The sequence below is a fragment of the Pocillopora damicornis genome, chromosome 9 (assembly GCF_964200805.1).
Source record: "Pocillopora damicornis chromosome 9, jaPocDami1.2, whole genome shotgun sequence".
NCBI lineage: Eukaryota > Metazoa > Cnidaria > Anthozoa > Scleractinia > Pocilloporidae > Pocillopora > Pocillopora damicornis.
The window spans coordinates 9540859-9563701 of NC_142678.1; the positions used below are offsets into that span (position 1 = coordinate 9540859).

The 22843-nt window shown below is 40.1% G+C and overlaps 2 pseudogenes; both read left to right on the forward strand.

Annotated features, from left to right (window-relative positions):
- Positions 1–198: 198 nt before the first annotated feature.
- On the forward strand, positions 199–5751 carry LOC113672166 (uncharacterized; annotated as a pseudogene).
- On the forward strand, positions 5670–6663 carry LOC149040018 (uncharacterized; annotated as a pseudogene).
- The last annotated feature ends 16180 nt before the right edge of the window (positions 6664–22843 follow it).

Sequence of the window (22843 nt, forward strand, 5' to 3'; positions counted from 1 at the left end):
TTCGTTTTTTGCGATGGTGTCACGCAATAACATGTCACTCGAAAGGAGGCTCGGTTACCAATACGCTCTTATTTTCTTTCCTTCTTATCCCCTATTTTTTATTTCCGGGAAAAAGTTTTAAATCCAGAATTTAAAATTACCGTTGTTTGCATTTTTTAAGCGCGATACCACACACGGACATTCCTAAGGTATTCTTCAATGCAGCGACACTTAGATTGTGGTAAACACGAGCGAGCTCTAGAGCGCGAGACCTTAACAGACAGAGCTGTTAAGGTGTATGGAGAGAAACTGGAGGGAGAGACCCCTTCAGTACCAGAGGTTATTGCAAACAGTAGACCTGACATCATACCAGATTCGTGCAGAAAAGTACCGATGGGCTGGGCACTAAGGGCTGGTGCTCCACGAAAGAGATTTACTTCCAGCCAGAAGGCCTATCTTACTGTCAAATTTAAACTGGGGGAACAATCAGGACAGAAAGCAGACCCGTGCGATGGTAAGCGCCAAAGATGCGAGTGGTAACCGCCTGTTTACAAGCGACGATTTCCTTACAGCAAATCAAATAGCTGCCTTCTTTTCCCGACTGGCTGCGAAAAAGACCCTCCAGGATGACGAGGAACAGTCTGATGACGACTTGGAGGCCGCTGCAAGTGAAGCAAGAATCCAAGAGCTGTCGAATGCGGCTTTAAAGGAACTGGCGCTTAGACGCCCTATCACATATAATGCGTACAATCTTTGTGAAATGGCAGCAAAGTCCAAGTTAAAGAGCTTTTCCATTTCATTGCTGAAGGATATTAGCTTATTTTTTAGCATTGATATCAGCGATATCTCCGTTCATCGTAAGCAGCCTTACGTGAGCAAGATCGAAGCCCTTTGTTTTAGCTGTACCTGTCAGCAGTGACGAACTACATGTAGCTTGAATATTGGTTTCATTGACCAGGAAAACACCTAAAGTATATGACACTATATTCTTTTCCTTCCTTTCTATCTTTCTTTCTTTCTTTCTTTTTTTGCTTTATAAAACCCATTCAGTTAGCTGGTAGATTTCTTGAATCTCCGAGGGTACGCCGCCTCTGTCTTGTCGAGAATTCGGGATCTCAAAGAATGACCGATTAATTGTTTGATTAAGGGACGGGAAACAACTTTTTCCGAGTTCGAGTTGAGAAAACTGTCAAGTTTCTAGCGATGGCCATTATCATCGTAGCAATCAAGGTACAAAATCGAAAGGTTTAAATTGATGAGCACGCTATCGTAAGGAAAATTTAAAAAAACAACAACAACAACAAAAACAAAAAACAGAGATTGTGTAAGTCCAAAGCTTTAAAAAATGTAATTGTAATGACCTACAGTCAGGCGATATCAAATAACACGTACTGTCTCGCGGCCTGATACAAGCGGCCGACTTTGGGACTCGAAGATTTACGTTTTTAGTGAAGTTTAACGTTCAAAGTGCTTAGATAAAGCACGAAATTGTTAGTCTGTTGTTCTGTTTGCATAGTCGGTAGAATTTTTCCAGTGTCATTAGAAAAGAACGCCTCACCGTGGAACCTGTCTGCCTGCCACTGAAGGTCATGGTAGACCATATCGATCCACTAGGGACACGTAGGTGATGTATATAATCACGGAGCACTAGACAATTAACTTCCAGTTGTTTTAGTTAACTGGGAAGTTCGTCATTTGAGAGGTTACGTATGACGTTTGTTTTTCCCGCGAACGTCAAAAATTCAATTTCTGTCGTCTGTCTTTAGGCGTGTGTACACGGAATTAAGTAGGTTTGTGTTTGTCGTGAATGTGTTATTTTATTTTATTTTATTTTTTGTGCAGGATTTTTTTTAAGAATTCCATAAATAGGTAACCAAATGAAAGGCAAGCTTGCGTTTGCCGTTTGCCGTTAAACGTCGTACTTAAAGTGCCTATTGATAAATGTAATCTTTGCAAGCGCGAAGTCGTGGAAATAGAGTCGATAACAACGCATGTATAGTCAGTACCAGGGGATGACTAAATTTACGAAAACGTCAAAAAGTAGTTTTTCAGAATGGCACTGATTCAAAACACTCAAAAGAGATCTACAGCGTTTTTTAAGTGAATTCGCGCAGGTTTTTGTTTAAAACATAACACTGACTAAGAAATAAATATTAGTTGGCCCTGCACTCGGTACAGCGATGTCTGCAGACGAATGCCTGTCTGGGTGTCCTGTGCACGTTTAGCGTGATTGCGTGACAAAAATGAGTGATGACACACGACTTCGTTGGTGAACATCGTTGTGCAATTTGGGGAGCCAAACGTTTCTTAACTGAAACTTTAAGCAATGAAAGCATCTTGGTTTATCGTGCAAAAAAGATTTTTGTATATACTGGAGTTGTATGGAAGCAGAAATAAGTCAAGAGGTGCGATGGTCTGCGATGATTTATGAACAGCTTCGAGTATTGTAAATGGTCAAGCCGGACGTTGTAAATACTTTTCAAGTGAACATGGCGATTTGAAACAAAAATAATGGAAACATCATTCCTTAATCACTGGTTTCAGAAAGTAAGGGTAACATATTGAGTTTCTGATAAAGCACAGCTCAAAGCGGTAAGATTTTGCAGAAATTATGGCTTCGATAATAAAAGAATAATTGGATTATCTGCGGTTGTTTACACGGCGGCGTTGCGATTTGCACGAAATAGATCGGGCTATTTCTTCGCAATAATTAAGAGCCCCAAATTAATTTTTATATCCTTGAAAAGAACATCGTTTCCAATTTTCAGAAATGCTCATCTCAAGTGATTCCGAGTTATACCGAGTAGGAAAAATTTTTATTGAAAAACTGCTCCAAAATGAAATTTTTGATCAACCAAATTTTGGCGATTTTCAAATATTCGCCAATAATTCATAGTTATATCAATAATCCCGTTATTAGGTTCAAATCATTTGTTAATACCTCGTATACAAATAGATAATATTCGGAAAGATTTGCTTTCTTTTGCGCTTTTGAAGAATACCGTTTTTGTTGCCCTACTCGTCGGCTTCATTTCGGCCTCTGTTATGGCGGTTGGGGTTCGATACAGTGTTTGGTGATTTTCTAGAAAATAAAAACAGTTCTGAACAAAAAAATTATACCACGTTTATAGACTTACCCTAAGGTATCTTTGAGCGAAGTATGAAGGTAGGGCTTTTTCTAGGCATGTGCCACATTTTTTTGATTTCACGCGGTCTCCAGAAAAATTCTCTCTTAAGTAAGCTTTTGGAATGTTCCAGAACACTTTGTGAATATATTTAAAGATTCACGTTTGTAGTAGTAGGAGTAGTTGTTATCACCAGCGGAGATTCCCGCAAGTCTCCCTCCCACAGTACCATCAGCCCTCCAGGAGGTTCCTGTAACTACCGCAGCCAACCAGTCTTCCTCATCTACTGCAGCTTCTGATGCCATCACAACGACTGTTGTTCAAGGAAGTTTGGCAACTGCTTCTGCTGCCATGATGGGCTTGGTCCCCTCTACATCAGATGGCCCGCCACAAGTGCCAGGTCAGTGCTTTCAATCAGTAGCATTACCTGTTGATGCTCGTGTCACCGATAAGCTACGCGAGAAAATCTGGAAGGACGAGTACATTGACTTTGGCTCTCTCCTTGCCAACCCGGTTTATGCAAACCGTTATCAGTTACCTGTGCAGAATCCTGAGAGTGGCCCCTTTCCCTCCCTCTGCATTGAGCCCATAACTAAGGCCAAAAAAAATAACATCCATCGAATCTTGGCTCAATTGTTTCCACATGTATGTGGGTATCTACACAAGGCGGTTCCCTCATGAGGCCTCCGCCCTCATGAAGTACTGCGACACTGTTCAGGATTTGGCAGTTAGGGGTCATAACTGGAAATATTATGATTAATTTAAGGCAGGCCCATCGTTCAGCCCTCCCCTGGGATCGGATACACGATGAGCTGTGGCTCAAGTCTAACCAGGTAACCCAGCCCAGATCATTTCAACCCATGTCTCAGGGACGGGTTCCTGGTAAGGTCAATACCACCCCTAAAGGCTACTGCTTTCGCTTCCATAAGGGGCGTAAATGTGCCCCAGGCTGTGCCTACAAACACCAGTGTTATAAGTGTGAGGGGTCACACCCTGTTTCCAACTGTAATTTTCGTGGCCAAAGCAAGCAATCCAGTTTTCATCCCTCAACTGCCAGGTCCCAGTCCTCGCACCCTGTCAACACCAGTAAGAGTTGAAAGATTAAGTTTTTTACTTGATGGGTACACCCATTCCACTGTTGAGTTTCTTATATCTGGTTTTACGAACTGCTTTCCAATTCATTTTCAAGGTGTGCGCCAGTTGCGCAAAGCTAAACATTTGTTGTCTGCTTTAGATAATCCTTCGGCAGTTGATTCTAAACTCAAAAAAGAGCTTGAAGCCCAACGGCTAACAGGGCCTTTTCGGTCTCCACCACTGTCCCCATTTTGGATTTCTCCCTTGGGAGTTGTGCCCAAGAAAGTGCCTTGTGAATTTCGCCTAATTCACCATCTCTCTTTTCCTAAGGGAGCATCTGTTAATGACGGCATACCCCATGAGCATATCAGTGTTCATTACGCCACAATTGATGGGGCCATCGAGCTCATAAAGAGGGCAGGCCCTGGTTGCTTTTTGACTAAGACAGATATCAAAAATGCATTTCGAATTATTCCTATTCACCCTGATGATTATGGTCTCCTCGGTATGCAGTGGAGGGGGCTGTACTATTATGATCGTTGCATGCCTATGGGCTGTTCATCATCTTGTTTGACATTTGAAACTTTTAGCACTGCAGTGGAGTGGGTTGCTCACAATAAGTTAAAAATTGATTATATTTTGCATCTTCTTGATGACTTCCTTTTAGTTGCTCCTTCAGAGCATCTCTGTCAACAGCAGTTAGACTTATTTTTGTCACTTTGTTCGTACATTGCTATTCCCATTGCACCAGAGACCTGTGGTCCCGCTACCTCTATGTCTTTTGCAGGTATCGAACTAGATTCAATTCTGTTGGAGGCTTGCTTGCCCATGGAAAAAATTGAGAAATGTGTTTCCCTCATTTCAGATAGCCGTCGCAAAAAAGTTACCCTAAAGGAAATTCAATCGCTTGTTGGCCTTTTAAATTTTGCGTGTTCTGTTATAAGGCCAAGTAGAGCCTTTTTGCATCGGCTTATTGATTTGACGGTGGGGGTTCGCATGCCTAATCATTGCATTAGACTTAACAGAGAGGTCAAGGAGGATTTAAATTTATGGTTGTCTTTCTTGTCTAATTTCAATGGCAAGTCCTTCTTCCTTGAGGATACCTGGCTTAGTTCATCCAAGGTAAATCTTTTCACTGATGCTTCAGGTGTCTTGGGTTTCGGGGCTTTATTCGGGTCTCATTGGTGCTACGGGAAATGGCCATCTAGTTGGCAGTACCAAAATATTGCCATTCTCTAGTTCTACCCTATTGTACTAAGCTTCTACCTCTGGGGTGCAGCGATGAGTAATCAGTGCATTTTGTTTTTTACCAACAACGAAGCGCTGGTTCATGTAATAAACAGGCAAACTTGTAAGGATAAATCTCTGATGGCTTTTGTGCGAAAACTGGTTTCGATTTGTTTACATTACAACATTCTATTCAAGGCTAAACACATACCAGGAGTTCGCAACGAAATGGCTGATGCTGTCTCGCTTGCAGGTCCGGACTTTCAGGCGCTTGGCACCTCCTCACATGGACTCCTTGCCCACAGAGATTCCCCAGTATCTGCAGCCTCACAATTGGGTGCTATAGTAGCTATGCTTGCTAAGTCGAGCCTTCAACCTTCGTCTATTCCAACTTATCAGCGGGCTTGGAGATTAGTTTACCAATTTCTCACTACGATTTTCCATTCTATAAGCAAACCTTTTCCCATTGCACCCCATACGTTGGCTCTGTTTATTGCTTTTATGTACGACAAAAAATATGCTCCATCTACTGTGAGTTCATATGTTTCTGCATTGGGCTATTCTCATAAATTTTTAGGCCTCGCTGATCCCACCAAAGCCTTCTTTATTATCTAGATTTTAAAAGATTATGGCAAGATAGGCTCACGCCTTGATAGCCGTCTACCTATCACCCTTCCAGTGCTTAACAGAATTATTGAGTCATCGGCCCAGCTTACTATAACCCATTACCAAAGTCTTCAATTCAGGGCCATGTGCTCTATAGCATTTTTTGCCTTCTTGAGAATCGGGGAGATCACCTACAATTCATCGAAAGATGCTCATGTCCCCTTGCAGGTTCATCAGCTATCTAAGTTATTAGATCCCTCCAAGCAGGTTGTGGCTCTTAAACTCACGTTTGGCAATTTTAAGCATAATTACAATCAGCGTCCATTTTCTGTGATTTTACACCGCCATAATTCTTGCTGTCCAGTACATTTGCTACTGGAGTATCTGTCATTACGAGGAAACGGGCCTGGCCCACTTTTTTCTTAATTCTGATTATAGCCCAGTTTCACGTACCAATTTTGCCGAACTCCTTTCTCTTTCATCGAAGGCTTGTGGGCTCGATTCGACGCGTTACAAAGGCCATAGTTTTTGCATTGGCGCTGCATCATTTGCTGCTGAACGGGGTATGTCTGATGCTCAAATCAGAGCTTTGGATCGGTGGAAGTCTAATGCTTATCTTAAGTATATTAGGATACCTTCACTTGTAAGTTAGCTTACTATTTACACGCACATGGCTTGCGGGGGTAGTCATGTGCAGGTCACTCAAGGGTGATGGGACTGATTAGCAAGGGCAGCAGTTTCATCACTCTTTGGGTGACAAATCTTTCCGGGAGCTAGGGGTGTTGATTAGCAAGGGCAGCAGTTCCCCATGCTCCCGGGGATAGTTAGCAGCTATCTTGTACTTTTTAAGTCCTTTTATTTGTGTTTCATATCAAATATTGGGGAATCCCCCCTTTTATTTTAGGTATTTCTGAACTGATTGGCAAGGGCAGCAGCTCAGGTTAAACCTTACTATCTATTGTGATAAATTAGACAGGGTTTGGGGAACAGATTGGCAAGGGCAGCTGTTCACCCTGCCCTGTATTAGTCAGCTTTTAAGGTTTCAGTCGGAGCATTCTTGTGTTCTTCTATTGGGGGAATCCCCCTTTGTGTTGTGGATTTCGCAACTGAGTGGCATGAGTAACAGTCAAGTTTTATATTGTAATCATTTTTATTTTAGTCAAGGTTGGGGGTTCAGATTGGCAAGGGCAGCTGTTCTCCCTACCATGTATTAATTGGCTATTAGGCTTTCGGTCAGAGCTTTTTATTTTGTTATCTTGACAAAGCTTTCCCTTAAACTTAATGTGATACTTTGTGGGCTGCATTTCCCTTGAGTGGGGCGGCAGCTTGATGTTAATCATTCTGCTTTGGCGTTTTTATGCCCTCACCTTTACTGGGCTCAACACAATTTTTAGAGCCAATTGTTTTTGTAAATAATTCAAGGAAGTTTTAATGATTAAATCGGCTTTGGGCCTTAGCCCTTAGCCATTTTACTCCATCCTTTTTCAGTCTTTATTCTAGCGCCCAGTAAACGAGCTTGGGTATGCAGCCCACTAATTAACTTATAAGCCCCAAGCCTGGGGAGGGGAGAAAGGCATAAAAGGGTACAAATAATAAAGGTTGAATCCATCACTCCTAAAACAAATAGAATCCTCACTTGGCCCAAAGCGAGAGGTTTTGATTGCTCAGAAGGATAACAAAATTGAAGAGCTGCAGAATTCTATTCATGAAGATGAGAATATTGCTGATGATGAGAATGAACAACCAGCTATAGGAGAAAGAGCATGAGAAAGAATAATAGAAAATCACGAGCAGATTGATGCTCTTCAGAATGAGAGAGAACTTGAAGAAGGCACTTCACTGGGTGAGAGAGTGAGAAACATTCTCAAGAAGTATGGCTTCACAGTTTCAGCTGTTGGAATGACTGTGAGCGCATTGACAAGAGATCTGACGTCTGTTGCTAAAGGAGTTTGAAATGGTTTCAAGACGCTTGGAAGTAAGATTGTGGGAATTTTCCCAGGTCTCATCGTTTCAATACTCAACTTCATTTTCAAGACCGCTGGATCAGTGATTAGCTTCCTTGGTGAGAATGCATGACTTTTGATTAAAGGAGTCATTACATTCATGGTTTAGTGATTTTAGAAGAACAAGCTATGAATCAAGAACGCTGATACCAGACCTGCAGAAATCAATCTAACCTTTACCATGTCATGATTTGTCTCATCTAACCATAACCAGGTTCCTAAAATTGCGCCCTCCTCACCTTTTTTTTTAGGCTTTGTAACTCATAGGGGGTTTTGTCTAATATGCATCATACTTGAGCCAGAGCTTTAGGGAGCATATTTCTGGGTTGTGCCTTAATTCCGTAGGATGTCTATGGCAGTCCCACGGTAAAAGTCCGGTTTGGTTTGTATTTCATTGTAAGAACAAATTGCAGAACCGGCCAATAGGATTGCGTAAAATCTTCATCGATTATTTCTTCTTCTAAGTCGACCGATGGGATTGTAGAAAATCTCTATCGATTTTCAATCGATTTGCTTCCTCTGGAGAACGTTTCAGAACGTTTAATTCCTCGTGGTGTCAATACTGAATTACGAAGCGTTTCATCTGAGGGATATCATTTTAGTAAAGGTGAGTGTTTTGAATCAAGCTCTTACCACTTCTCACACCCCTCAGGTTAATTGGTATAATGAAAGGTGTTCACTTTTATTTTGAAGTTTTACATTGATGTTTTCGAGAGTACTTAAGGCAATCCCGTATCGCGATTACAGTCCACCGTGGTTAACAACCGAGACATGAAGCGACAACATTTCTTTCTCCATCAAACAGTACTGATCTCCATTTATAGAATGAAAAGCCCTTTACTAAGGGAATGTTTGATCCTCTGATGAGGATAACTGAGCCTTTAAAAAGAGGGAAAAGATAAGCCTCTTTTGAGGATCATTAAGCTTCTTCAGAGGATTATTGAGCTTGTCATTGACAGGATACGTTTGATGGTTTGTGAGGCCGTTTACGTTATAAATGAAGATGATATATCAAACGAAGAAGGAACACATAATTTTGAGCCAGTTGGTGTTCGTTCAATTGTATTGGATTCCAAAAATGTGGTAATCGATCTGGCTATTGATACATGTAGCCAGGAAGCCGCCATTTTATAGAAAGCACGTGCTTCTCAAACGACTTCACCTTTTATTGACTGAGAGACTGTGAAAGGTGTGTTGAATCAAAGTGTAGATGGAAGTAAGCTTATCATGAAAAGATGTGGTGTATGTTCTTGTGATTCCTATGATGCTAAGTTTAATGAAACTTCAAAGGGTATCCTCCGATGTACTGTAAGAGAACTTACGAAACGATTAAGAGACAAACATACCAAAAGGGACAGGGAACCCTCCGTGGTACCTGTGAAGATACTCATCCAAAAAATGAGAAAGAGGCTTAATAGACAAAAATTAAAGAAAACTAATTTGAAATCAACTTGTGTTTCATCCAAGATGCATCATTTATTACAGAATTATTCTCTGTGTTATTAGAATTATGTTCACCGAAAATATTGTTTTTTCACTCAATATTTGAAGTTTCGATCCCCTTTATTCATGCATGCAATAATGCTAGCAATGATTTTGATCAGGATCAGTATAGCGTGTCAAAAAGAAAGCTTTTGATATATGGTCATGTGGGATTGAATCCTAGTCCCTTTACTTTTAAGAAAGCAAATGTATGTAGAGCTTCTCCGTTAAGCATTTTGGAGGCAAGACTACATCAGTTTGGATTGAAACATCAGGATGTTGGTGGTGCTGGAGATTATTTTTTTAGAGCAGTCTCACATCAGTTATATAGGAATCCAAACAGTCACGGTATTATTCGTGCCGCTGGGATACAGTTCTTGAGAGACAACCCAGAAAGATTTATTGATAGTAATCTTGAACGATCATGGATTTAACATTTAAACAATACGTCAAGTCAAAGCACTTGGGCTGATGGTATCATCATACAAGCAATGGCACATGTGTTTAATTTGAAAATTCACATATTGAATCGCACCTAGATTTTGCTGAGATTACTGTAGTTGAAGGAGTGACTGCTGTTATCTGTTGAACTGTCTAGCAGTGTTGTTGATCAACTATTTTTACCTCTGGCTTTGGTGTGTTAGGGCAAATTTATTTACTGTGGCTATAAAATATGACAGTCTTTGGGTATACATTGATGATATGTGCAGTTCAGTTAGAACTCGTTGAAACCTCACTCCCGTGCGTAACACAAGTTCGATCATGCTCAACACGAGTTCAATAAAATGTAACGAGGTCTCGAGTAAATATGAGTTGAGTTTCACCGATTAAAGTTGATATTCAAAAGCAAAGTTCGAGTGATCATTACATGGCGCCCAACGTAGGACAGTGAAGATGAATAGCGACTACACGAGAACGATGACCGAGAAAGACGCGAAGGAAAATCGATTAGAGCCGCTCATCAAGACGTAATAACGAAGAAAGTCCAACTAGCGATTGAAGTACTAGGCGATGGAGAAGGTACATTGACAATTGATCAGTTTCAACAACTGGACGTGATAAAACACTTACTAGATGGAAAATTGAAGAAACTGGAGGAGATAGACCAGAATTTCCTGTCACTCTGCCACTTTCAAAACATCGAACATGAAACTGAAGAATCCGACAAGGTTTCGGCGAGGGTTGTGGAATGTCAAAAGAAAATACGAGATGCTCTTCAGAAACACAAAGAAAAGATAAATGGGCCAATGACTCTGGTTTTAGCGCCACCACATCAAATGTCTAATCAAGAAATGCCTAACTACAATCCGTTCAGCCTGTCGTCAGCGACTCAAGTGAAAGCCAAACTTCCAAAGCTCACTTTGCCAAAATTTTGCAGGGATTTGACCTACTGGATGAGTTTCTGGGACTCGTTCGAGTCAGCCGTGCACAAAAACCTGAGTATGTCGAAAGTCATCAAGTTTAATTATTTGAATTTGAGTTGCTCAAGGTCCCACTCTCACCGAAGCGAACTACGATTCAGCTGTTGAAATTCTCCAGGAAAGGTTTGGTAAATCACAACAAATTATTTCAGCACACATGGACGAACTCATGAAACTACAGCCGAGCCACAATGAGACCAGCTCCACTCACATATACTTACGATCAGATTAGTGTTCACGTATGTGGTTTGGCTTCGCTTGGAATATCAACAGAGCAATATGGAAGTTTGTTGATCCCAATAGTCATGTCCATGCTGCCCAATGAGAATCAACTGCAAGTCGCTCGCAACTCGACTGATGACATTTGAAAAATTGAAGATTTGCTTCATATGATAAAGAAAGAAGTCGAGGCTCATGAAACGAGTGAGCAGGTGGAAAAGAATGAAAGCCTGCGAAAACCGCCAATTGGAAAACCGCCCTTTGAAAAACTGCCGATTCCGACAGCAAGCTCGCTAGTCGCAAACAGATTTAGTGGGAAACCTATCAAGTTTGCTTACTGTAAGGAGTATCATTTTCCCGCTTCTTGTGAAAGAGTCAAAGATCGAAATCAGCGGAAGGAATCTTAATCAAAGAACGTAGATGTTTAAACTGTTTGAGACCAGGCCATGCGGACAGCGTTCACTAGAATCCGAAAGTCTGCCGCCATTGTGGACAACGTCACCATCAATCAATTTGCCTAACTCTTTCAAATTCTCGCAAAGATGAAAGACCAACCATCGTCTGAGAAGACCAACCAGCGTCTGAGAAGGAAATCGGCAATATAACTACAACCAACACAGTTAGAAACAAAGGAAAAGTTCTCTTGCAGACAGCAAAGGCGACGGCTTTCAACGAAGACAACTTAAAATCATCACTACTGCGTATTTTATTTGACAGCGGAAGCCAGCGATCTTACATAACAAGTAATTTAAAGTCACGATTGAATTTGAACCCAATCAAAGCTGAGACGCTTTACTTGAACATATTTGGTGGCAGCACATTTCAAAAGCAAAGCTGCGAGGTTTTTAAACTCTGACTGAAAAACATAATGACAAAGAAGTCGAGATAACTGCATTGAATTACCCTATAATTTGTTCTCCATTGCCGTCGAAGGTTAAAGTTGACTATCCTCATTTGGAGGATCTACAATTAGCCGAGAGTCTAAACGACAATTACGGAACAATTGATATTCACATTGGCTGTTACTATTATTGGGAAATTGTCAGTGGAAAAACCCTGAAAGGAGATTCTGGGCCGACAACAGTTTTAAGCAAGTTTGGATGGCTTTTATCTGGCCCGTTGCGTGACTCTGTAACATCGAATACTGTTACTCCAAGCTTGATTACTTCAGGAGATTGCTCTTTCATTTCGCACGAAAACGAAGAACTGATGAACAACCTAGAAAGGTTCTGGCAAACCGAGGCTATTGGAATCCACGAAATAAAAGATGCTTCCCTTACAAAAGAAGAATTTCTTGACGTAAAACACAACAGAGAGAGAGAGAGAGAGAGGGAGACTCTCACGAAAGAACGATTGTTTGGCAATCCCGAACAATTTGAACTTGTGCTACAACGGGTTGAAATCAATGCACCGCAAGCTGAGTAAAACGCCAGATGTTTTAAAAGAAAACGACGACATCATTCAGGAACAACTCACATCAGGAATTATTGAGAAAGTGCCTAATCCAGAGGTCGAAAGAAGGAACAGTGAGATCGTGAAAAAGTTTAGTCACAAGAAGTTCGACGCTATCTCTTCAACAAGCGAGTAACATGGAAGGTCATTGTAGAGAAGGCCCCATGGTGGGGAGGCTTCTGGGAGAGACTGATCCAAAGCGTCAAAAGATCCATCAAGAAAACAGTAGGAAGGACGTCTCTAAACTACGATGAACTGAACACCCTAGTTGTGACATGTCATCGTGTCAGCAGTGGTTATGGCGGTCAGACGTGTTTCGAGCTTTTCCGTAATTTTATTGTTTTCCGCTGTTAGCTTTGTTCTCTGTCAACTTATACTCTCTCAAGCTCTCGAAGAATGCTCAAGTGCATTACGGGGATAAATTTTTCAAGTATTTCAACTCATACTTGGTCGATTTCAATCTAATTTCGCCAAGGGATATGTCACGAATCGGCGGCCATTTTGTCACCTCACCTCACAAGAAGTTTCAGAAGTCAAGAGTGGTGTACTATTCGAACTGTACGGCTTCCTTCAACCCGGTTGCTCTTTCTGTGGTTAGAAGTGGAGACATTCATCCTCATCCAGGACCTCACAGATAATGTAACCCGACTTGTAAATCAGCAGTCCGCCATGACAGTTCTCATAAAAAATGCAAGGAGTGTGATCGGACGATTGCTAGAAATCACCATGCAACCATATGCGACTGCTGCTCGTTGTGGTCTCACATTAAATGCGGCGGTGTGACCCCTAAGCAATATCTAATTTTTCAGTCGTCTGGCAGTACATCACACACTTGCGAGTCATGTATGGAGGCTCTTCGCCAATAGGCCATTTTACAGTTGTGTACTTAGTTGCCAGGCCTTTGATTTGGAGTGAGGCTAAAGGTGACCTTGTTGTGATAGAGACCAATATCTAGCTAGTTCGCATGATAACAAAGTAATTTGAATTTGAAAAGCAGAAGGGTTTGTATCATCAGAAGGTCACTCTTAGCCTCATTCCTGTTCAAAGGCTTGGCAACCAAGCGCACAACTGTAAAATGGACTATTAGCTGGATTCCAGTTTTCCAGATAGTCAATTTATGGTCACCGGATATCGAATGAGTAGGGCTGACAGAAACATACATGGCGGTGGTTTATTGGTCTATATCCGTGCAGAACTCTGCTTTAAAGTCATTAAAGACCTTCCCAATCTTCGATTATGTGAGCGTGAACGGTACAAGACTGAATCGATTGTGCTGAAGGTGAGGATAGCTAAGAGGTGGGAAACCATCGTCGGTATCTATAGACCTCCAACATCTGCGTCTGTCCCATAATCGCTATGGAAATTTGAACTATCCTCCATACTTGAGGCAATCACAATACTTCCTGGTAACTGCTTTTTCGTAGGCGACTTTAACTCGGATATGTTACTACCAGACAAACCGCCAAGGGATGGTAGAGTTATGGCAAACCTACTTGATATTTACGACTTGAAGAATTTAATACATGAAGCCACCCGTATTACCAAGACATCAGAAACCCTACTGGACCTTTTCCTCACTGACAACTTGAGAAAAATACAGTCATCGGGCGTAGTCCATGTTAATATAAGTGATCACTCTCTTGTGTTTGCCATGCTCAGGGCATTGGAACCAAGAATACGATCTCGGAATAATATTAAAAGAACTCGATGTCTTGATAACAGACAAAAACCAAATGGCGGAGCTTTTTAGTAGTTATTTTGTCAACATCGCGGATGGCGTGCCAGAGATTACTGAACAGAGTTATGGAAAAGAGTTGGATGCACATCCTAGCATTCAGGCGATTTTCAACAACAATGAACAGCTCGCTGTGAGAAACAAATTTGCTTTTCAATATACTAATAAAACCCAAGTGGAAGCTTTGTTACTCAAAATCAACTCCCGCAAATCCTGTGGTCACGACGGAATACCACTGGTAAAAGGGTCTGCCAACGCAATTGCTGGTCCTATTGCTGCAATAATGAATCACTCGATCAGGACAGGACAATATCCGTCGCGCTGGAAATTAGGTCAAGTTACTCCTTTATTTAAAAAGGACGATGAACTGAACAAAAGTAATTATCGACCAGTGACCGTTTTACCTACGCTCAATAATGTTTTCGAGAGGCTGCTTTCAGCTCAAATGGGCGACTTTTACCAAAACATATTGTCTGAATACGTATCTGCCTACAGAAGGCACCATAGCTGTGAGACATCTTTGCTTAGGCTGACTGAGGACTGGAGGCGTAGTCTAGATAATAAAGAGATCGTGGCGGTTATATCAATGGATTTGTCAAAAGCTTTCGACACCGTACCTCATGCTTTGCTACTAGCAAAACTGAAAGCGTATGGTTTGCATGATTCCAGCTGTGCCCTTATTGGTGACTACTTGACGGATAGAATGCAGCGAGTGAAAATTGGTGATACCTATTCCGATTGGATGAATGTGAAGCGTGGCGTGCCTCAAGGCAGCGTCCTGGGACCCATGTTTTTCAACATGTTCCTCCGTGACCTCATCTTTCACATAAGGTCTGTAAAACTAAACACTTATGCTGATGACTGCCAACTGCACACATCTGACGTAGACCCAGTAGCCTTGGAACAGCGGATCAATCATGATGTACAAATAGCAAACAAATGGTTCAAAGACAATGGGATGAAAGCCAACCCCGCTAAACACCAAGGGATGGTTCTTGGCAAAACCGATTACCCTTTCTCCTTCTCAACCACAAGATGCCTGGAACTTTTTGGAATAATTCTTGATAATGAACTTAATTTCAAGGAACACATATCCTCTGTATGTAAAAAAATAAATAATCAGTTCAGTGTCTTCAAAAGATTTGGCAAACTTATTTCTACCGAAATTATGCTTCACCTTTATAAAACGTTTATGTTACCCCATTTTCACTACTGTTCAATGATATGGCACTTTTGTAATTCAGAGGACTCTGTTAAACTGGACACCTTAAATAGACGTATTTTAAGATTTGTTTTAAAGGACTGGGACTTGAACTATGATGATCTTTTAGAGAAGGCAGTTGTGTGTAGTTTAGCCAACAGTAGGATACAAAATATGATGATTTGTATATTCAACTGTCTCCATCTTGGTAAATATCCGTGCTATTTGAAACAACTGATCAAGCTAAGATCTACTGCTTACTCCCTAAGGGGCACCAATATTTTGTCACTTCCTAAGCCGTTTACATTCATCTGTTAAGTACTGGAACTCCCTCCCTGACCACTTTTGAAAGACTGTAGATTATAGTGAATTTAAGCGCAAACTGTTAGTGCACAGTTTCTATTAATATTACATTAATATTACATTATATTATTATATTAATGATTATTATATTATTATATTATGAATTATTTTTTTCTCTTTTTAGCCTTGTTCTTGCTGTAACTTTTAAAATTAGTAATTAGGATCGGAGATACTAGCTTGTAAGCTACACTGAAATCCGAGGATAAATAAAACTTATGTGTGTATGTATGTATGTATGTAAGTGGAAAGTCTCATCAACTCATGAGGTCTCACTCACATCTACGATGACGAGGAGTCTATCTCACATCCTCTGACGCCGTCCCATTTCATTAGTGGTCACAGGATCAGTACTATGCCAAATGACGAGCACTTTGAGATAATGAGCACTCACAATTCACTAACAAAAAGACAACGACATCACAAGCAGTTGCTTCAACAATTCTCAAGGCAGTGGAAACGAGAGTATTTAATAAGTTTACAAGAGAACTCTACAGCAAAGTCTGTCAATGGTAACCGTTCGTTTATAACTGTAGGTGACATTATCATTCTTAAGAAGGACTCTACCTCCAGGGCATTTTGGAAACTGGGCAAAGTGGAACAGCTAATACCAGGAAGAGATGTAAAGGTTAGAGCTGCCATTGTCAAGGTGTCAAGCAAGAACGGAAAGACTCAACTTTTGAAGAGAGTGATTCAGCACTTAGTTCTCATCGAAGTACGAGTGGAATCAAACAACAAGTACAGCAACCCCCAAATACGCAGTTACAAGAACCGGAACCATTCACAGCAATTCAATTAACCAACGACCACGCCGAAATGAGGAAACTCAAGGAGAACTGTTGAGGAGACAACTTTTGAATGTTTAAGTTTAAGTTCAAGTTTGACCACTGTAGTGTGGTCAGGGTGGGGAGTGTTGAAACCTCACTCCCATGCGTAACACGAGTTCAATCATGAGCAACATGAGTTTAAAAAAATGTAACACGAGGTTTCCAGTAAATATGAGTAGAGTTTCACCGATTAAAGTTGATATTCAAAAGCATTTTGAGAATATTCTCAAATATCTTCAATTAGCATTAATAATGATTTTCAATCAAATTCAAGGACTAATGAAACTTCACAACAGAATTCTGTTGGCACTTCACAAGTCAATCTATCTACTGCTGATACGTGTAGTACAAAAACTTCTACTGCAACAGAGATCTCTGCTTTAGCATTCTATGCTATTTGTTTTCCAGTTCTAAAGCCTGGTAGTTATTGGAACTCTGACACATTAGATGCTATTGTTGAATTTGGAAGCACTTTCTTTATTAATACCATAAAATATCAGTGCTCCTGGGCACTACCCGAAAATATCAATATACTTGGGGCTAATATTAATGTGAATTTTGTTAGCAGTAGGAATGGAACCCTTTTGAGTACTTCATCTTCTAGTAAATAATGTCTAGAAAGGTTCATTTTGCAAAGCCAAAGTGTGAATACAGGGTTTTTGCTTTATTTTTCCAAGCTCTGTCACAGTTGTGTTTTTCCTAAAACCAGTAGAAGCACAATAATTTTTTTAATTACTGTGGATGACAGTAGACAGCTTGAGGTAGCCAAGGCAAGTGACACACATAGTTTAGTCCAAGTAATTTAAGACAGCGTGACAAATAGACTCAACTCTAATAATACATAATATTTCATTCAATCAATATTTTGTACATGTCAGCTGAGTAAAGCTGATAGACAAAAGATTCTGAACTGTCACAAATCTTCTAAGAAAATGAATATGGCAGTGAAAAGGAAAATGTCTTATGCTCAACTTGAACCTCCAAAGGAAAAAAAAAGTGCTTGAACATGTGTTCTAAGTATTACAAGAATAAAAAGGCAAAAACTCTGACTGATTGTGCCGAAAAAAATCAGTCTATGGAGGCAATGAAAAACAAAATCTATTGGCTAAAAAAAAAAAGCTTATCAAAACATGGGTAGCTGTGAAAAAGATAAATTGCCTGAAAAACAAAGGACTTTAACAAGTAAAGCTAAGCAGACAAAACCTTTGAAATGCAATGTCTTGGATTCTTGTATCAACCCCTTTCAAAACAAAATCAAAGAAGGGCCTTCTTACATATGTTCTGTGTGCAACAGAATCCTCCATAGATAAACAGTGACACAATTAAAGAAGGATAAGTATAGCATTCAGCATCTCTTTACAGATAAAAAGTCATTTGATAACATAGAATACATTTGTAAAAAATAACTCTAAGTTGTCAAAAGGACAAGTTCCATGCCAGGCTGTTTATAACAAATTAATGGTTGATGAACTCCCCGTAGAATTTGGCTATACCATAGAGAGAGCAGTTAACTTATCACCAACAAAATACTTTAATGCATGCCTTTTACATTATAGTGAAAGGTGAGTTTGGGTTTTGGTCGAGGGTCGAGGGTCGAGGGTACAAAGTCGAGGGTCGAGGGTAATATGTCGAGGGTCGAGGGTAACATGTCGAGGGTTCTTAAAAATGAAAATAAAATCATAAAAATAAAACGAAAAACGAGTTTGGGATTTGGTCTTTATGTTAACAAGAGTGTTAACGTACCTGTAGTTCATGATAAAACTAATAAATAAATAAAAATAAAAATCAGAATAAACAAATGACGAAATAATTAAATGTACACGAGCCAAACGGAAGTTTGGTTGCATTGAATGGAGCAGATAAAGCATTCAGTACACATTTTTATTTTAGCAAATGCAGAGCAAATATTGCAATCATTTTTTTTTTTGGGCTTATACTTTTTAGATTGGGGTCGGGATATGTGGTAGATGCCCCGTACCCCTAAGGTTATACAGTTCGAATCTTCCAAAATACATTAATTAAAAGTGCGGTTTTGAGGGTGCATTTTTTAAATTGCCCTTTTAAAGGCAGTAAATGATCTAAAAAAATTGATTCGAAAAGTTAACGTAATATTACTGACTAAATAATGAGTTTTTCGTCAGTCGTCTTTGGTTTTATCTTGATTTAGACCAGAACAAAAGAGCCTTTTCGTTCTAGACAATAGCGAGGGCTTATTTGTTTTTATAGAAGTATACGTCAGATGGTCAAATGTTACAAATTACAAATTACATGCAGGCGTTACAAATCTCACTTTTTAAAGTCAGTTAAAAATCATAAGAAATTCCCCCTAGAATTAACGAAACTACTAGCCACAGGTTTTAACCAGCTCGTCTTCAGTTTATTTTGCATCACACAACAAAAGAGCTTTATCAGTCTAGACAATATAGTCTAAACGCATTGACATGTCTTATCTATACTTCATATGGTCCAATGTACAAAGTATTTCCGTTCGCAGACTTCTTGCGTCTTTCCTGGTTTTATATCAGTGTGAGCGAGTGAACACATGCTCTGTGCTACTGTTACCTTTTTGCAATTTTCAGCGGATTTAGCGCCTTATTCATCTATCAAAGGTATGTTAATAATAATTGTTTAACATAGCTTTAGTATCACCATATTTGTCACTTTTTGAGCTGTTTTTTTTATGCTTCAAGAAAGAGAATCGTAGCGTAATGTTGTCAAGGGGTAGGCTCACCGTAGGCTGTTACGTCTGTTACGTACGCAAAGTTTGCTCTTTTATATAGTTTGCTATCCGTTTTCGCTCGAGTTTTGACAATAACAGAAAGAGTTAAGTCTCTGTTCATTCAAAGAGTTTGATGAGAGGTTTAAAAGCAGAGGATAGAGCTGAACAAAAAACGCATAGCAGAGCGTTTCGTCCCCCCCCCCTAGAGGGTACTTCGTGATGTGTAAGAGACGGGGAGGCTTCGCTCGTAAGGGCGCTGTTTTCACGCAATAGGTAGGATCTGAGATAAAACTTGGTAAACTGTCATTTCGGTACTAAAGAGGACCCCTCTTATTATCTAAAACAGATTCGCCAAATAGCCTGTTCATTTAAACATTGAAAGGGGTTTTTGAATTGACTTTAAGGTAAAGTTGCAGGGGCGGATCCAGGAAATTTTTATGAGGGTGTAGAAAGCAGGAGCGATCACGCGTTTAACGCCGGCCAAACACAAACTGCTTTGCAAGCAGAGGCGAGAAGGTACCCCCCTTAAAAAAATTACATTATGGAAAATGCGCGTGCAATAGTTAAATAGTGTAGAGTGATCTGGTCATTGTAAGCATTCTAGTTTCAAACCAGGAGTAAAACTGCTGGTAAAAGGGGGGGGGGGTCCATACCCACAGGACCCTTCGTTGGATGGTGTACCATTTTCCGTAAGAAATAATGAAAGAGTCGCTGTTTTATGTCAAAAATGGTAATAATGCGTCTGAAGGGGAGGGAGAGGGAGTAACACAAGCGAGCGCGGAAAAAAACAAGGGCGTGAGTGAGCGTGTAAAGCAAGCGAGGGGAAGGGGAAGGGACACCCCTGCCTCTCCCCTCGTGTGCCTCGCGCGCTCGTTTTTCCCCGCGCTCGCGCGTTTAACCCCCCCTCCCTCCCCTTCTGACGTCCGCCACACATGCTACTGAGAGACGTGAACCTTCATCATTTCAAATATCCCACATATTAATTCTACTTCTGGTTTGTTGGCTTCAGATCGACATGAATAAACAACTATGTATCAGAATTCAGGAAGCTGGATTCGAGGTGGACCTCGATCCTCCCAGAGATGGAGATTGCTTTTACCATGCCGCTGCTCATCAGTTGGGTATTAATTGCAAGGCCGCAAAGAACCGTCTATTTTCATTTTTGGAAAGTAATCGCATCGATGTAAGTCATGATTTAATTTTGTTCTCCTTTTGCACCTCTGGAATTTACTGATTTAAAACAAATTAATCAGCTCCATACTCAATGAATTGAATTGCTTAAACAGGTGAAAGGAAACGATCGCATGTCGTTTATATGCGAACTGGACGTGGGTCATACAAAAGTACCTTCTGACTGGTCCAAAGCTTTGGGTCTTCTTAAAAAGAATTTCGTCACTTCTATGCTGATAAAGGCATTTGCTGAAGTGACACAACACCAACTTGTCATCATCACCGAAAATGGGGTAAGAAATATGTATGCGTGTTCCTATCAAAAATACAATCAACATTCGAGGATAATGGGTGTATTTGAGAAATTTTTTTCGATTCCATGTTGTCTGTTGTGTCTGATGCAGAGGGAATTTGAGAAAAAATCCTTCTTGATTTCGGAGGTTTCAACGCGCTAGATATCCGCCGGACAAGAATTGCATGACCATGTCGGAATCACAGTGCTTTTTAAAACTGGTTGCTGACTGGGCACTGGTATTTTTTTATGGCTATCTCATCTAATTCCACAAAATATCATCAAAAACAGCAAAAATAAGTAGATCCGCTTTTTGGCTTGACTAAATGGCGGCTAAATGTATTTAACATTTATTTTTCTATAATTTTTCTATGCAGGATAATAATTACGTGAAGGTTATCGAACCTGAGGGCCTATCAGTGGGAACATTGTATTTTGGGCACAGTGGAGACCCGAGCCATTATGTGGCTCTTAGACCTGCTCATATGCGAGGGAGTGAAAATACACATAACATGTAAACCTCAGGCAACATATTTTCCGTTAATTACGTCACCATATTTATAACCACCTTGCCTCATAATCAGCCGTTTTGGAAAATTTTATGTTCGATCACATGTGCACATCCCTCATACGGGTAGTTTATGTCGAAAGCATCCATATGATGTTTGCCTGTCAAGAAATCATGTCATCTTTTTTTCAGCTGTTGTTGTAATGACTGTGATTATCATTTACAATTTTTATATTTAGCATTAACTTGCTTCAGTCTTAGTACACACGTTTACATACGCTACTACAAAACTAGTTTTTTAGTAGCGTAGGCATTTATAGATTATGCTAGTAAAAGTAGCATATTATGCTAGTAGCATTGCTTTTTTTTGGCCAAAACTATGCTAAAATTATGCTCTTTTTTGCAAATTATGCCACCGTTTTTTTAAATTATGCTCTTTGAAAAATTGCAAATAAGTCCAAAAAATATATTTTTTAAATAGAAGCCATTGGTCTACAAGAAAGAAACGCAACAAATACCACAATGAAATTGAAATAAACATGTTTTCGTTCGGATCAGGCATGGCCGACGCCATTTTGTAGCCTTGCCTAATGAGAGGTACTGGGACCGACATGGCTACAATGTGACTTCCGGTTCCGGTGCACCTCAGACCCGGGCTCAGTGATTCACAGTGAACTAAAACTGCTACTAATTGAACTAAAACTTTAAATATCGAATAACGTCACCAAGTGCTTGGGACTAGAGACAAAAAATTATGAAATAACAGCATCAAAAATGATCTGATAATTATCAAAATGTGCGAATCATGCTAGCATTGCTACTTGGCAGAAATTATGCCAGTTTGTTCAAATTATGCCAAAAAATTATGCTAGCATAATCTATAAATGCCTATAGTAGCGTATGTAAAAGTGTGTAGAAAGTAAATGCTAATGAGGTTTTTCCTTTCAATATGATGTTGAGTAATACTTTCCGAGCTTCGGCAAACAGAATTTTGCAAAAACTATATTGTAGTCTACCTAAACTGTTACTTAAATTGTTCGTGTCAGAGATGCGATGCCATTCCTGTACCGCAGGGGGAAGAAGGAGAAGCCTACTGTCCTGGGGTCAGTGTTGTGAAGGGGAAGGTTATCGATTTAGATGACGATTGGAATTCTTCTGAAGAGGCCACGGTTTCAAAAAAGGGGACCATTTTTCACAAGGTATTTCTTATGATTCAATTTTTTAAACCATCTTCATTCTACTCTGCCGGAGGAAAAGCTTTTCAGCCAAACTGTCTGTAGAAAATGAACGCATTTTATGAGCAATGAAACGGTGAGAAATCGAAAATTTAATGGCCGTTGCAGCATTTTGCTGCATTCTTTTTGAAAACTAGCCGGCTACTACGATAAAACATTCACATTTGATGACATTGTCTTGGCTACTCTAGCCAGGGTTAAACGTATT